The following is a 14669-nucleotide window of genomic DNA, read 5'->3' on the forward strand; positions in this document are numbered from 1 at the left end:
TTGCAATTGCTGCCAACTTTTCAGGGCCTTCCTTTCTAGATAGGACTGGAAGATGAAGCGGCTTGAGAGTCAGCTCCGAAATGAAGAGTAGCATTATTTTCTAAAGAGCTGTGTAATGTGGGGAGGGGGCAAGCACAGCACCTCCCTTTTGTGGAAGGATAGGGGTATGCGCAGACCCACGAGGGCCAGTGGCGCAATGGATAACGCGTCTGACTACGGATCAGAAGATTGTAGGTTCGACTCCTACCTGGCTCGGGGAAGCGCGTTTTGTTTTTAATTTAACCCCAATTGTGATTGCGTAGTCTCTGTCTTCTCCCTAGCCTTGGCCGAGGTACTGAACGCTTAACACTCGAGGTCAGCGGAAATGACGGTCTGTCAGGGCGCCCTTCTTTCCTCTGGCCTTTAACGTCTTGCAGCAACGGTTTCAATGCAAGGCGGCCTGTTTTCCAAATGTGGTCCCACCGTTGCTCTCTTGACGGGGGGTGCGGGGGACACGTCACGCCTCAAAGGTGGGTGCAGACGAGATCTCGGGTATGAAAGCCGCAGACATTGGTATGCACCTCATACCCAAGCCGCTTGTAGTCGGCCCTTCTTCTTGCAAGTCCAGCCCTCATACTGAGGAATCGGGAGCCTGAAACACGGACAGACTGCATGGGGCCGCCGGGGCCCCAAGGGAAACAATGTGGGGAAATTCAGGCTTTTCTCAAAATGTAAATGCAACAGAAACGGAATCGGGAGTTCTATGTAGAAAAGGCTAGTCTTCCCATACCGGGCCGCCTGGGTGAAAACCAGGAATCCTAACCGCTAGACCATATGGGAGGCTGTCAGCAAGAAGCAGGTTATGGAGATCCTGAGAGCAGTGCCCCATGGGTCCACCACTGGCAGGATGCTTGAGAAGCTTGACCGGTGGTGTCCCACGCAAATGACCGAGATGCACTTTCAGTGGCAGAAATCAAGCTTTACGCTGCTCTGGTATTGAGCTGTCATTGCTTACAGTGGCTAAGCAAAGCACAATACCAAGACCAATCTAAAAATGACTAGCTTGAGAGAACACGCAAGAACCAAGGGCAGCGGTTCGAGCCCTATCAGGGATGGACGGTCCCCTTTTGCTAAAATGGGCAAGAGAGTCTGCAGTTCCTCTCGGAGGCGCGTGAGTGCTGGGGCACGCCTCATTAACCCTTTGCTGCCCGTCTTGCCACCTGAAACCTGCCCCTTGCCCCCAAAGTGCAGCATTGGCTGGGGGCAAATATCTGCAGCCTATTGGCAGGCTGGAGAAGACTCCCTGTGGCGCTCCTGAAGTGTGTGGGGAAGTAAGCCCCTGACCGATTGACCCCACCCCCCCAACCCCAATAAATGAAGGCAAATCCTGCTTTGCAATTGCTGCCAACTTTTCAGGGCCTTCCTTTCTAGATAGGACTGGAAGATGAAGCGGCTTGAGAGTCAGCTCCGAAATGAAGAGTAGCATTATTTTCTAAAGAGCTGTGTAATGTGGGGAGGGGGCAAGCACAGCACCTCCCTTTTGTGGAAGGATAGGGGTATGCGCAGACCCACGAGGGCCAGTGGCGCAATGGATAACGCGTCTGACTACGGATCAGAAGATTGTAGGTTCGACTCCTACCTGGCTCGGGGAAGCGCGTTTTGTTTTTAATTTAACCCCAATTGTGATTGCGTAGTCTCTGTCTTCTCCCTAGCCTTGGCCGAGGTACTGAACGCTTAACACTCGAGGTCAGCGGAAATGACGGTCTGTCAGGGCGCCCTTCTTTCCTCTGGCCTTTAACGTCTTGCAGCAACGGTTTCAATGCAAGGCGGCCTGTTTTCCAAATGTGGTCCCACCGTTGCTCTCTTGACGGGGGGTGCGGGGGACACGTCACGCCTCAAAGGTGGGTGCAGACGAGATCTCGGGTATGAAAGCCGCAGACATTGGTATGCACCTCATACCCAAGCCGCTTGTAGTCGGCCCTTCTTCTTGCAAGTCCAGCCCTCATACTGAGGAATCGGGAGCCTGAAACACGGACAGACTGCATGGGGCCGCCGGGGCCCCAAGGGAAACAATGTGGGGAAATTCAGGCTTTTCTCAAAATGTAAATGCAACAGAAACGGAATCGGGAGTTCTATGTAGAAAAGGCTAGTCTTCCCATACCGGGAGTCGAACCCGGGCCGCCTGGGTGAAAACCAGGAATCCTAACCGCTAGACCATATGGGAGGCTGTCAGCAAGAAGCAGGTTATGGAGATCCTGAGAGCAGTGCCCCATGGGTCCACCACTGGCAGGATGCTTGAGAAGCTTGACCGGTGGTGTCCCACGCAAATGACCGAGATGCACTTTCAGTGGCAGAAATCAAGCTTTACGCTGCTCTGGTATTGAGCTGTCATTGCTTACAGTGGCTAAGCAAAGCACAATACCAAGACCAATCTAAAAATGACTAGCTTGAGAGAACACGCAAGAACCAAGGGCAGCGGTTCGAGCCCTATCAGGGATGGACGGTCCCCTTTTGCTAAAATGGGCAAGAGAGTCTGCAGTTCCTCTCGGAGGCGCGTGAGTGCTGGGGCACGCCTCATTAACCCTTTGCTGCCCGTCTTGCCACCTGAAACCTGCCCCTTGCCCCCAAAGTGCAGCATTGGCTGGGGGCAAATATCTGCAGCCTATTGGCAGGCTGGAGAAGAGTCCCTGTGGCGCTCCTGAAGTGTGTGGGGAAGTAAGCCCCTGACCGATTGACCCCACCCCCCCAACCCCAATAAATGAAGGCAAATCCTGCTTTGCAATTGCTGCCAACTTTTCAGGGCCTTCCTTTCTAGATAGGACTGGAAGATGAAGCGGCTTGAGAGTCAGCTCCGAAATGAAGAGTAGCATTATTTTCTAAAGAGCTGTGTAATGTGGGGAGGGGGCAAGCACAGCACCTCCCTTTTGTGGAAGGATAGGGGTATGCGCAGACCCACGAGGGCCAGTGGCGCAATGGATAACGCGTCTGACTACGGATCAGAAGATTGTAGGTTCGACTCCTACCTGGCTCGGGGAAGTGCGTTTTGTTTTTAATTTAACCCCAATTGTGATTGCGTAGTCTCTGTCTTCTCCCTAGCCTTGGCCGAGGTACTGAACGCTTAACACTCGAGGTCAGCGGAAATGACGGTCTGTCAGGGCGCCCTTCTTTCCTCTGGCCTTTAACGTCTTGCAGCAACGGTTTCAATGCAAGGCGGCCTGTTTTCCAAATGTGGTCCCACCGTTGCTCTCTTGACGGGGGGTGCGGGGGACACGTCACGCCTCAAAGGTGGGTGCAGACGAGATCTCGGGTATGAAAGCCGCAGACATTGGTATGCACCTCATACCCAAGCCGCTTGTAGTCGGCCCTTCTTCTTGCAAGTCCAGCCCTCATACTGAGGAATCGGGAGCCTGAAACACGGACAGACTGCATGGGGCCGCCGGGGCCCCAAGGGAAACAATGTGGGGAAATTCAGGCTTTTCTCAAAATGTAAATGCAACAGAAACGGAATCGGGAGTTCTATGTAGAAAAGGCTAATCTTCCCATACCGGGAGTCGAACCAGGGCCGCCTGGGTGAAAACCAGGAATCCTAACCGCTAGACCATATGGGAGGCTGTCAGCAAGAAGCAGGTTATGGAGATCCTGAGAGCAGTGCCCCATGGGTCCACCACTGGCAGGATGCTTGAGAAGCTTGACCGGTGGTGTCCCACGCAAATGACCGAGATGCACTTTCAGTGGCAGAAATCAAGCTTTACGCTGCTCTGGTATTGAGCTGTCATTGCTTACAGTGGCTAAGCAAAGCACAATACCAAGACCAATCTAAAAATGACTAGCTTGAGAGAACACGCAAGAACCAAGGGCAGCGGTTCGAGCCCTATCAGGGATGGACGGTCCCCTTTTGCTAAAATGGGCAAGAGAGTCTGCAGTTCCTCTCGGAGGCGCGTGAGTGCTGGGGCACGCCTCATTAACCCTTTGCTGCCCGTCTTGCCACCTGAAACCTGCCCCTTGCCCCCAAAGTGCAGCATTGGCTGGGGGCAAATATCTGCAGCCTATTGGCAGGCTGGAGAAGAGTCCCTGTGGCGCTCCTGAAGTGTGTGGGGAAGTAAGCCCCTGACCGATTGACCCCACCCCCCCAACCCCAATAAATGAAGGCAAATCCTGCTTTGCAATTGCTGCCAACTTTTCAGGGCCTTCCTTTCTAGATAGGACTGGAAGATGAAGCGGCTTGAGAGTCAGCTCCGAAATGAAGAGTAGCATTATTTTCTAAAGAGCTGTGTAATGTGGGGAGGGGGCAAGCACAGCACCTCCCTTTTGTGGAAGGATAGGGGTATGCGCAGACCCACGAGGGCCAGTGGCGCAATGGATAACGCGTCTGACTACGGATCAGAAGATTGTAGGTTCGACTCCTACCTGGCTCGGGGAAGCGCGTTTTGTTTTTAATTTAACCCCAATTGTGATTGCGTAGTCTCTGTCTTCTCCCTAGCCTTGGCCGAGGTACTGAACGCTTAACACTCGAGGTCAGCGGAAATGACGGTCTGTCAGGGCGCCCTTCTTTCCTCTGGCCTTTAACGTCTTGCAGCAACGGTTTCAATGCAAGGCGGCCTGTTTTCCAAATGTGGTCCCACCGTTGCTCTCTTGACGGGGGGTGCGGGGGACACGTCACGCCTCAAAGGTGGGTGCAGACGAGATCTCGGGTATGAAAGCCGCAGACATTGGTATGCACCTCATACCCAAGCCGCTTGTAGTCGGCCCTTCTTCTTTCAAGTCCAGCCCTCATACTGAGGAATCGGGAGCCTGAAACACGGACAGACTGCATGGGGCCGCCGGGGCCCCAAGGGAAACAATGTGGGGAAATTCAGGCTTTTCTCAAAATGTAAATGCAACAGAAACGGAATCGGGAGTTCTATGTAGAAAAGGCTAGTCTTCCCATACCGGGCCGCCTGGGTGAAAACCAGGAATCCTAACCGCTAGACCATATGGGAGGCTGTCAGCAAGAAGCATGTTATGGAGATCCTGAGAGCAGTGCCCCATGGGTCCACCACTGGCAGGATGCTTGAGAAGCTTGACCGGTGGTGTCCCACGCAAATGACCGAGATGCACTTTCAGTGGCAGAAATCAAGCTTTACGCTGCTCTGGTATTGAGCTGTCATTGCTTACAGTGGCTAAGCAAAGCACAATACCAAGACCAATCTAAAAATGACTAGCTTGAGAGAACACGCAAGAACCAAGGGCAGCGGTTCGAGCCCTATCAGGGATGGACGGTCCCCTTTTGCTAAAATGGGCAAGAGAGTCTGCAGTTCCTCTCGGAGGCGCGTGAGTGCTGGGGCACGCCTCATTAACCCTTTGCTGCCCGTCTTGCCACCTGAAACCTGCCCCTTGCCCCCAAAGTGCAGCATTGGCTGGGGGCAAATATCTGCAGCCTATTGGCAGGCTGGAGAAGAGTCCCTGTGGCGCTCCTGAAGTGTGTGGGGAAGTAAGCCCCTGACCGATTGACCCCACCCCCCCAACCCCAATAAATGAAGGCAAATCCTGCTTTGCAATTGCTGCCAACTTTTCAGGGCCTTCCTTTCTAGATAGGACTGGAAGATGAAGCGGCTTGAGAGTCAGCTCCGAAATGAAGAGTAGCATTATTTTCTAAAGAGCTGTGTAATGTGGGGAGGGGGCAAGCACAGCACCTCCCTTTTGTGGAAGGATAGGGGTATGCGCAGACCCACGAGGGCCAGTGGCGCAATGGATAACGCGTCTGACTACGGATCAGAAGATTGTAGGTTCGACTCCTACCTGGCTCGGGGAAGCGCGTTTTGTTTTTAATTTAACCCCAATTGTGATTGCGTAGTCTCTGTCTTCTCCCTAGCCTTGGCCGAGGTACTGAACGCTTAACACTCGAGGTCAGCGGAAATGACGGTCTGTCAGGGCGCCCTTCTTTCCTCTGGCCTTTAACGTCTTGCAGCAACGGTTTCAATGCAAGGCGGCCTGTTTTCCAAATGTGGTCCCACCGTTGCTCTCTTGACGGGGGGTGCGGGGGACACGTCACGCCTCAAAGGTGGGTGCAGACGAGATCTCGGGTATGAAAGCCGCAGACATTGGTATGCACCTCATACCCAAGCCGCTTGTAGTCGGCCCTTCTTCTTTCAAGTCCAGCCCTCATACTGAGGAATCGGGAGCCTGAAACACGGACAGACTGCATGGGGCCGCCGGGGCCCCAAGGGAAACAATGTGGGGAAATTCAGGCTTTTCTCAAAATGTAAATGCAACAGAAACGGAATCGGGAGTTCTATGTAGAAAAGGCTAGTCTTCCCATACCGGGCCGCCTGGGTGAAAACCAGGAATCCTAACCGCTAGACCATATGGGAGGCTGTCAGCAAGAAGCAGGTTATGGAGATCCTGAGAGCAGTGCCCCATGGGTCCACCACTGGCAGGATGCTTGAGAAGCTTGACCGGTGGTGTCCCACGCAAATGACCGAGATGCACTTTCAGTGGCAGAAATCAAGCTTTACGCTGCTCTGGTATTGAGCTGTCATTGCTTACAGTGGCTAAGCAAAGCACAATACCAAGACCAATCTAAAAATGACTAGCTTGAGAGAACACGCAAGAACCAAGGGCAGCGGTTCGAGCCCTATCAGGGATGGACGGTCCCCTTTTGCTAAAATGGGCAAGAGAGTCTGCAGTTCCTCTCGGAGGCGCGTGAGTGCTGGGGCACGCCTCATTAACCCTTTGCTGCCCGTCTTGCCACCTGAAACCTGCCCCTTGCCCCCAAAGTGCAGCATTGGCTGGGGGCAAATATCTGCAGCCTATTGGCAGGCTGGAGAAGAGTCCCTGTGGCGCTCCTGAAGTGTGTGGGGAAGTAAGCCCCTGACCGATTGACCCCACCCCCCCAACCCCAATAAATGAAGGCAAATCCTGCTTTGCAATTGCTGCCAACTTTTCAGGGCCTTCCTTTCTAGATAGGACTGGAAGATGAAGCGGCTTGAGAGTCAGCTCCGAAATGAAGAGTAGCATTATTTTCTAAAGAGCTGTGTAATGTGGGGAGGGGGCAAGCACAGCACCTCCCTTTTGTGGAAGGATAGGGGTATGCGCAGACCCACGAGGGCCAGTGGCGCAATGGATAACGCGTCTGACTACGGATCAGAAGATTGTAGGTTCGACTCCTACCTGGCTCGGGGAAGCGCGTTTTGTTTTTAATTTAACCCCAATTGTGATTGCGTAGTCTCTGTCTTCTCCCTAGCCTTGGCCGAGGTACTGAACGCTTAACACTCGAGGTCAGCGGAAATGACGGTCTGTCAGGGCGCCCTTCTTTCCTCTGGCCTTTAACGTCTTGCAGCAACGGTTTCAATGCAAGGCGGCCTGTTTTCCAAATGTGGTCCCACCGTTGCACTCTTGACGGGGGGTGCGGGGGACACGTCACGCCTCAAAGGTGGGTGCAGACGAGATCTCGGGTATGAAAGCCGCAGACATTGGTATGCACCTCATACCCAAGCCGCTTGTAGTCGGCCCTTCTTCTTGCAAGTCCAGCCCTCATACTGAGGAATCGGGAGCCTGAAACACGGACAGACTGCATGGGGCCGCCGGGGCCCCAAGGGAAACAATGTGGGGAAATTCAGGCTTTTCTCAAAATGTAAATGCAACAGAAACGGAATCGGGAGTTCTATGTAGAAAAGGCTAGTCTTCCCATACCGGGAGTCGAACCCGGGCCGCCTGGGTGAAAACCAGGAATCCTAACCGCTAGACCATATGGGAGGCTGTCAGCAAGAAGCAGGTTATGGAGATCCTGAGAGCAGTGCCCCATGGGTCCACCACTGGCAGGATGCTTGAGAAGCTTGACCGGTGGTGTCCCACGCAAATGACCGAGATGCACTTTCAGTGGCAGAAATCAAGCTTTACGCTGCTCTGGTATTGAGCTGTCATTGCTTACAGTGGCTAAGCAAAGCACAATACCAAGACCAATCTAAAAATGACTAGCTTGAGAGAACACGCAAGAACCAAGGGCAGCGGTTCGAGCCCTATCAGGGATGGACGGTCCCCTTTTGCTAAAATGGGCAAGAGAGTCTGCAGTTCCTCTCGGAGGCGCGTGAGTGCTGGGGCACGCCTCATTAACCCTTTGCTGCCCGTCTTGCCACCTGAAACCTGCCCCTTGCCCCCAAAGTGCAGCATTGGCTGGAAGCAAATATCTGCAGCCTATTGGCAGGCTGGAGAAGAGTCCCTGTGGCGCTCCTGAAGTGTGTGGGGAAGTAAGCCCCTGACCGATTGACCCCACCCCCCCCAACCCCAATAAATGAAGGCAAATCCTGCTTTGCAATTGCTGCCAACTTTTCAGGGCCTTCCTTTCTAGATAGGACTGGAAGATGAAGCGGCTTGAGAGTCAGCTCCGAAATGAAGAGTAGCATTATTTTCTAAAGAGCTGTGTAATGTGGGGAGGGGGCAAGCACAGCACCTCCCTTTTGTGGAAGGATAGGGGTATGCGCAGACCCACGAGGGCCAGTGGCGCAATGGATAACGCGTCTGACTACGGATCAGAAGATTGTAGGTTCGACTCCTACCTGGCTCGGGGAAGCGCGTTTTGTTTTTAATTTAACCCCAATTGTGATTGCGTAGTCTCTGTCTTCTCCCTAGCCTTGGCCGAGGTACTGAACGCTTAACACTCGAGGTCAGCGGAAATGACGGTCTGTCAGGGCGCCCTTCTTTCCTCTGGCCTTTAACGTCTTGCAGCAACGGTTTCAATGCAAGGCGGCCTGTTTTCCAAATGTGGTCCCACCGTTGCTCTCTTGACGGGGGGTGCGGGGGACACGTCACGCCTCAAAGGTGGGTGCAGACGAGATCTCGGGTATGAAAGCCGCAGACATTGGTATGCACCTCATACCCAAGCCGCTAGTAGTCGGCCCTTCTTCTTGCAAGTCCAGCCCTCATACTGAGGAATCGGGAGCCTGAAACACGGACAGACTGCATGGGGCCGCCGGGGCCCCAAGGGAAACAATGTGGGGAAATTCAGGCTTTTCTCAAAATGTAAATGCAACAGAAACGGAATCGGGAGTTCTATGTAGAAAAGGCTAGTCTTCCCATACCGGGAGTCGAACCCGGGCCGCCTGGGTGAAAACCAGGAATCCTAACCGCTAGACCATATGGGAGGCTGTCAGCAAGAAGCAGGTTATGGAGATCCTGAGAGCAGTGCCCCATGGGTCCACCACTGGCAGGATGCTTGAGAAGCTTGACCGGTGGTGTCCCACGCAAATGACCGAGATGCACTTTCAGTGGCAGAAATCAAGCTTTACGCTGCTCTGGTATTGAGCTGTCATTGCTTACAGTGGCTAAGCAAAGCACAATACCAAGACCAATCTAAAAATGACTAGCTTGAGAGAACACGCAAGAACCAAGGGCAGCGGTTCGAGCCCTATCAGGGATGGACGGTCCCCTTTTGCTAAAATGGGCAAGAGAGTCTGCAGTTCCTCTCGGAGGCGCGTGAGTGCTGGGGCACGCCTCATTAACCCTTTGCTGCCCGTCTTGCCACCTGAAACCTGCCCCTTGCCCCCAAAGTGCAGCATTGGCTGGGGGCAAATATCTGCAGCCTATTGGCAGGCTGGAGAAGAGTCCCTGTGGCGCTCCTGAAGTGTGTGGGGAAGTAAGCCCCTGACCGATTGACCCCACCCCCCCAACCCCAATAAATGAAGGCAAATCCTGCTTTGCAATTGCTGCCAACTTTTCAGGGCCTTCCTTTCTAGATAGGACTGGAAGATGAAGCGGCTTGAGAGTCAGCTCCGAAATGAAGAGTAGCATTATTTTCTAAAGAGCTGTGTAATGTGGGGAGGGGGCAAGCACAGCACCTCCCTTTTGTGGAAGGATAGGGGTATGCGCAGACCCACGAGGGCCAGTGGCGCAATGGATAACGCGTCTGACTACGGATCAGAAGATTGTAGGTTCGACTCCTACCTGGCTCGGGGAAGTGCGTTTTGTTTTTAATTTAACCCCAATTGTGATTGCGTAGTCTCTGTCTTCTCCCTAGCCTTGGCCGAGGTACTGAACGCTTAACACTCGAGGTCAGCGGAAATGACGGTCTGTCAGGGCGCCCTTCTTTCCTCTGGCCTTTAACGTCTTGCAGCAACGGTTTCAATGCAAGGCGGCCTGTTTTCCAAATGTGGTCCCACCGTTGCTCTCTTGACGGGGGGTGCGGGGGACACGTCACGCCTCAAAGGTGGGTGCAGACGAGATCTCGGGTATGAAAGCCGCAGACATTGGTATGCACCTCATACCCAAGCCGCTTGTAGTCGGCCCTTCTTCTTGCAAGTCCAGCCCTCATACTGAGGAATCGGGAGCCTGAAACACGGACAGACTGCATGGGGCCGCCGGGGCCCCAAGGGAAACAATGTGGGGAAATTCAGGCTTTTCTCAAAATGTAAATGCAACAGAAACGGAATCGGGAGCTCTATGTAGAAAAGGCTAGTCTTCCCATACCGGGAGTCGAACCCGGGCCGCCTGGGTGAAAACCAGGAATCCTAAACGCTAGACCATATGGGAGGCTGTCAGCAAGAAGCAGGTTATGGAGATCCTGAGAGCAGTGCCCCATGGGTCCACCACTGGCAGGATGCTTGAGAAGCTTGACCGGTGGTGTCCCACGCAAATGACCGAGATGCACTTTCAGTGGCAGAAATCAAGCTTTACGCTGCTCTGGTATTGAGCTGTCATTGCTTACAGTGGCTAAGCAAAGCACAATACCAAGACCAATCTAAAAATGACTAGCTTGAGAGAACACGCAAGAACCAAGGGCAGCGGTTCGAGCCCTATCAGGGATGGACGGTCCCCTTTTGCTAAAATGGGCAAGAGAGTCTGCAGTTCCTCTCGGAGGCGCGTGAGTGCTGGGGCACGCCTCATTAACCCTTTGCTGCCCGTCTTGCCACCTGAAACCTGCCCCTTGCCCCCAAAGTGCAGCATTGGCTGGGGGCAAATATCTGCAGCCTATTGGCAGGCTGGAGAAGAGTCCCTGTGGCGCTCCTGAAGTGTGTGGGGAAGTAAGCCCCTGACCGATTGACCCCACCCCCCCAACCCCAATAAATGAAGGCAAATCCTGCTTTGCAATTGCTGCCAACTTTTCAGGGCCTTCCTTTCTAGATAGGACTGGAAGATGAAGCGGCTTGAGAGTCAGCTCCGAAATGAAGAGTAGCATTATTTTCTAAAGAGCTGTGTAATGTGGGGAGGGGGCAAGCACAGCACCTCCCTTTTGTGGAAGGATAGGGGTATGCGCAGACCCACGAGGGCCAGTGGCGCAATGGATAACGCGTCTGACTACGGATCAGAAGATTGTAGGTTCGACTCCTACCTGGCTCGGGGAAGCGCGTTTTGTTTTTAATTTAACCCCAATTGTGATTGCGTAGTCTCTGTCTTCTCCCTAGCCTTGGCCGAGGTACTGAACGCTTAACACTCGAGGTCAGCGGAAATGACGGTCTGTCAGGGCGCCCTTCTTTCCTCTGGCCTTTAACGTCTTGCAGCAACGGTTTCAATGCAAGGCGGCCTGTTTTCCAAATGTGGTCCCACCGTTGCTCTCTTGACGGGGGGTGCGGGGGACACGTCACGCCTCAAAGGTGGGTGCAGACGAGATCTCGGGTATGAAAGCCACAGACATTGGTATGCACCTCATACCCAAGCCGCTTGTAGTCGGCCCTTCTTCTTGCAAGTCCAGCCCTCATACTGAGGAATCGGGAGCCTGAAACACGGACAGACTGCATGGGGCCGCCGGGGCCCCAAGGGAAACAATGTGGGGAAATTCAGGCTTTTCTCAAAATGTAAATGCAACAGAAACGGAATCGGGAGTTCTATGTAGAAAAGGCTAGTCTTCCCATACCGGGCCGCCTGGGTGAAAACCAGGAATCCTAACCGCTAGACCATATGGGAGGCTGTCAGCAAGAAGCAGGTTATGGAGATCCTGAGAGCAGTGCCCCATGGGTCCACCACTGGCAGGATGCTTGAGAAGCTTGACCGGTGGTGTCCCACGCAAATGACCGAGATGCACTTTCAGTGGCAGAAATCAAGCTTTACGCTGCTCTGGTATTGAGCTGTCATTGCTTACAGTGGCTAAGCAAAGCACAATACCAAGACCAATCTAAAAATGACTAGCTTGAGAGAACACGCAAGAACCAAGGGCAGCGGTTCGAGCCCTATCAGGGATGGACGGTCCCCTTTTGCTAAAATGGGCAAGAGAGTCTGCAGTTCCTCTCGGAGGCGCGTGAGTGCTGGGGCACGCCTCATTAACCCTTTGCTGCCCGTCTTGCCACCTGAAACCTGCCCCTTGCCCCCAAAGTGCAGCATTGGCTGGGGGCAAATATCTGCAGCCTATTGGCAGGCTGGAGAAGAGTCCCTGTGGCGCTCCTGAAGTGTGTGGGGAAGTAAGCCCCTGACCGATTGACCCCACCCCCCCAACCCCAATAAATGAAGGCAAATCCTGCTTTGCAATTGCTGCCAACTTTTCAGGGCCTTCCTTTCTAGATAGGACTGGAAGATGAAGCGGCTTGAGAGTCAGCTCCGAAATGAAGAGTAGCATTATTTTCTAAAGAGCTGTGTAATGTGGGGAGGGGGCAAGCACAGCACCTCCCTTTTGTGGAAGGATAGGGGTATGCGCAGACCCACGAGGGCCAGTGGCGCAATGGATAACGCGTCTGACTACGGATCAGAAGATTGTAGGTTCGACTCCTACCTGGCTCGGGGAAGCGTGTTTTGTTTTTAATTTAACCCCAATTGTGATTGCGTAGTCTCTGTCTTCTCCCTAGCCTTGGCCGAGGTACTGAACGCTTAACACTCGAGGTCAGCGGAAATGACGGTCTGTCAGGGCGCCCTTCTTTCCTCTGGCCTTTAACGTCTTGCAGCAACGGTTTCAATGCAAGGCGGCCTGTTTTCCAAATGTGGTCCCACCGTTGCTCTCTTGACGGGGGGTGCGGGGGACACGTCACGCCTCAAAGGTGGGTGCAGACGAGATCTCGGGTATGAAAGCCGCAGACATTGGTATGCACCTCATACCCAAGCCGCTTGTAGTCGGCCCTTCTTCTTGCAAGTCCAGCCCTCATACTGAGGAATCGGGAGCCTGAAACACGGACAGACTGCATGGGGCCGCCGGGGCCCCAAGGGAAACAATGTGGGGAAATTCAGGCTTTTCTCAAAATGTAAATGCAACAGAAACGGAATCGGGAGTTCTATGTAGAAAAGGCTAGTCTTCCCATACCGGGAGTCGAACCCGGGCCGCCTGGGTGAAAACCAGGAATCCTAACCGCTAGACCATATGGGAGGCTGTCAGCAAGAAGCAGGTTATGGAGATCCTGAGAGCAGTGCCCCATGGGTCCACCACTGGCAGGATGCTTGAGAAGCTTGACCGGTGGTGTCCCACGCAAATGACCGAGATGCACTTTCAGTGGCAGAAATCAAGCTTTACGCTGCTCTGGTATTGAGCTGTCATTGCTTACAGTGGCTAAGCAAAGCACAATACCAAGACCAATCTAAAAATGACTAGCTTGAGAGAACACGCAAGAACCAAGGGCAGCGGTTCGAGCCCTATCAGGGATGGACGGTCCCCTTTTGCTAAAATGGGCAAGAGAGTCTGCAGTTCCTCTCGGAGGCGCGTGAGTGCTGGGGCACGCCTCATTAACCCTTTGCTGCCCGTCTTGCCACCTGAAACCTGCCCCTTGCCCCCAAAGTGCAGCATTGGCTGGGGGCAAATATCTGCAGCCTATTGGCAGGCTGGAGAAGAGTCCCTGTGGCGCTCCTGAAGTGTGTGGGGAAGTAAGCCCCTGACCGATTGACCCCACCCCCCCAACCCCAATAAATGAAGGCAAATCCTGCTTTGCAATTGCTGCCAACTTTTCAGGGCCTTCCTTTCTAGATAGGACTGGAAGATGAAGCGGCTTGAGAGTCAGCTCCGAAATGAAGAGTAGCATTATTTTCTAAAGAGCTGTGTAATGTGGGGAGGGGGCAAGCACAGCACCTCCCTTTTGTGGAAGGATAGGGGTATGCGCAGACCCACGAGGGCCAGTGGCGCAATGGATAACGCGTCTGACTACGGATCAGAAGATTGTAGGTTCGACTCCTACCTGGCTCGGGGAAGCGCGTTTTGTTTTTAATTTAACCCCAATTGTGATTGCGTAGTCTCTGTCTTCTCCCTAGCCTTGGCCGAGGTACTGAACGCTTAACACTCGAGGTCAGCGGAAATGACGGTCTGTCAGGGCGCCCTTCTTTCCTCTGGCCTTTAACGTCTTGCAGCAACGGTTTCAATGCAAGGCGGCCTGTTTTCCAAATGTGGTCCCACCGTTGCTCTCTTGACGGGGGGTGCGGGGGACACGTCACGCCTCAAAGGTGGGTGCAGACGAGATCTCGGGTATGAAAGCCGCAGACATTGGTATGCACCTCATACCCAAGCCGCTTGTAGTCGGCCCTTCTTCTTGCAAGTCCAGCCCTCATACTGAGGAATCGGGAGCCTGAAACACGGACAGACTGCATGGGGCCGCCGGGGCCCCAAGGGAAACAATGTGGGGAAATTCAGGCTTTTCTCAAAATGTAAATGCAACAGAAACGGAATCGGGAGTTCTATGTAGAAAAGGCTAGTCTTCCCATACAGGGAGTCGAACCCGGGCCGCCTGGGTGAAAACCAGGAATCCTAACCGCTAGACCATATGGGAGGCTGTCAGCAAGAAGCAGGTTATGGAGATCCTGAGAGCAGTGCCCCA

At 53.6% G+C, this 14669-nt stretch overlaps 18 non-coding genes across 18 annotated transcripts; 11 read left to right on the forward strand and 7 right to left on the reverse strand.

The window, feature by feature from the left end:
• Positions 1-182: 182 nt before the first annotated feature.
• On the forward strand, positions 183-255 carry TRNAR-ACG (transfer RNA arginine (anticodon ACG)). Its single transcript has one exon. It is a non-coding gene; the product is annotated as a tRNA-Arg (tRNA).
• Positions 256-1553: 1298 nt separating this feature from the next.
• Positions 1554-1626, forward strand: TRNAR-ACG (transfer RNA arginine (anticodon ACG)). Its single transcript has one exon. It is a non-coding gene; the product is annotated as a tRNA-Arg (tRNA).
• Positions 1627-2131: 505 nt separating this feature from the next.
• TRNAE-UUC (transfer RNA glutamic acid (anticodon UUC)) lies at positions 2132-2203 on the reverse strand. The gene has a single exon. It is a non-coding gene; the product is annotated as a tRNA-Glu (tRNA).
• Positions 2204-2937: 734 nt separating this feature from the next.
• On the forward strand, positions 2938-3010 carry TRNAR-ACG (transfer RNA arginine (anticodon ACG)). The gene has a single exon. It is a non-coding gene; the product is annotated as a tRNA-Arg (tRNA).
• A 505-nt stretch (positions 3011-3515) lies between these two features.
• On the reverse strand, positions 3516-3587 carry TRNAE-UUC (transfer RNA glutamic acid (anticodon UUC)). The gene has a single exon. It is a non-coding gene; the product is annotated as a tRNA-Glu (tRNA).
• A 734-nt stretch (positions 3588-4321) lies between these two features.
• On the forward strand, positions 4322-4394 carry TRNAR-ACG (transfer RNA arginine (anticodon ACG)). The gene has a single exon. It is a non-coding gene; the product is annotated as a tRNA-Arg (tRNA).
• A 1298-nt stretch (positions 4395-5692) lies between these two features.
• TRNAR-ACG (transfer RNA arginine (anticodon ACG)) lies at positions 5693-5765 on the forward strand. Its single transcript has one exon. It is a non-coding gene; the product is annotated as a tRNA-Arg (tRNA).
• A 1298-nt stretch (positions 5766-7063) lies between these two features.
• On the forward strand, positions 7064-7136 carry TRNAR-ACG (transfer RNA arginine (anticodon ACG)). Its single transcript has one exon. It is a non-coding gene; the product is annotated as a tRNA-Arg (tRNA).
• A 505-nt stretch (positions 7137-7641) lies between these two features.
• TRNAE-UUC (transfer RNA glutamic acid (anticodon UUC)) lies at positions 7642-7713 on the reverse strand. The gene has a single exon. It is a non-coding gene; the product is annotated as a tRNA-Glu (tRNA).
• A 735-nt stretch (positions 7714-8448) lies between these two features.
• Positions 8449-8521, forward strand: TRNAR-ACG (transfer RNA arginine (anticodon ACG)). The gene has a single exon. It is a non-coding gene; the product is annotated as a tRNA-Arg (tRNA).
• A 505-nt stretch (positions 8522-9026) lies between these two features.
• TRNAE-UUC (transfer RNA glutamic acid (anticodon UUC)) lies at positions 9027-9098 on the reverse strand. Its single transcript has one exon. It is a non-coding gene; the product is annotated as a tRNA-Glu (tRNA).
• A 734-nt stretch (positions 9099-9832) lies between these two features.
• TRNAR-ACG (transfer RNA arginine (anticodon ACG)) lies at positions 9833-9905 on the forward strand. Its single transcript has one exon. It is a non-coding gene; the product is annotated as a tRNA-Arg (tRNA).
• Positions 9906-10410: 505 nt separating this feature from the next.
• On the reverse strand, positions 10411-10482 carry TRNAE-UUC (transfer RNA glutamic acid (anticodon UUC)). Its single transcript has one exon. It is a non-coding gene; the product is annotated as a tRNA-Glu (tRNA).
• Positions 10483-11216: 734 nt separating this feature from the next.
• On the forward strand, positions 11217-11289 carry TRNAR-ACG (transfer RNA arginine (anticodon ACG)). Its single transcript has one exon. It is a non-coding gene; the product is annotated as a tRNA-Arg (tRNA).
• A 1298-nt stretch (positions 11290-12587) lies between these two features.
• On the forward strand, positions 12588-12660 carry TRNAR-ACG (transfer RNA arginine (anticodon ACG)). Its single transcript has one exon. It is a non-coding gene; the product is annotated as a tRNA-Arg (tRNA).
• A 505-nt stretch (positions 12661-13165) lies between these two features.
• Positions 13166-13237, reverse strand: TRNAE-UUC (transfer RNA glutamic acid (anticodon UUC)). The gene has a single exon. It is a non-coding gene; the product is annotated as a tRNA-Glu (tRNA).
• Positions 13238-13971: 734 nt separating this feature from the next.
• TRNAR-ACG (transfer RNA arginine (anticodon ACG)) lies at positions 13972-14044 on the forward strand. The gene has a single exon. It is a non-coding gene; the product is annotated as a tRNA-Arg (tRNA).
• A 505-nt stretch (positions 14045-14549) lies between these two features.
• TRNAE-UUC (transfer RNA glutamic acid (anticodon UUC)) lies at positions 14550-14621 on the reverse strand. Its single transcript has one exon. It is a non-coding gene; the product is annotated as a tRNA-Glu (tRNA).
• Between the last annotated feature and the right edge of the window lie 48 nt (positions 14622-14669).

This window comes from Ambystoma mexicanum, chromosome 4p, assembly GCF_040938575.1.
Source record: "Ambystoma mexicanum isolate Mex_15411 chromosome 4p, UKY_AmexF1_1, whole genome shotgun sequence".
In the NCBI taxonomy this organism is placed as follows: Eukaryota; Metazoa; Chordata; class Amphibia; order Caudata; family Ambystomatidae; genus Ambystoma; species Ambystoma mexicanum.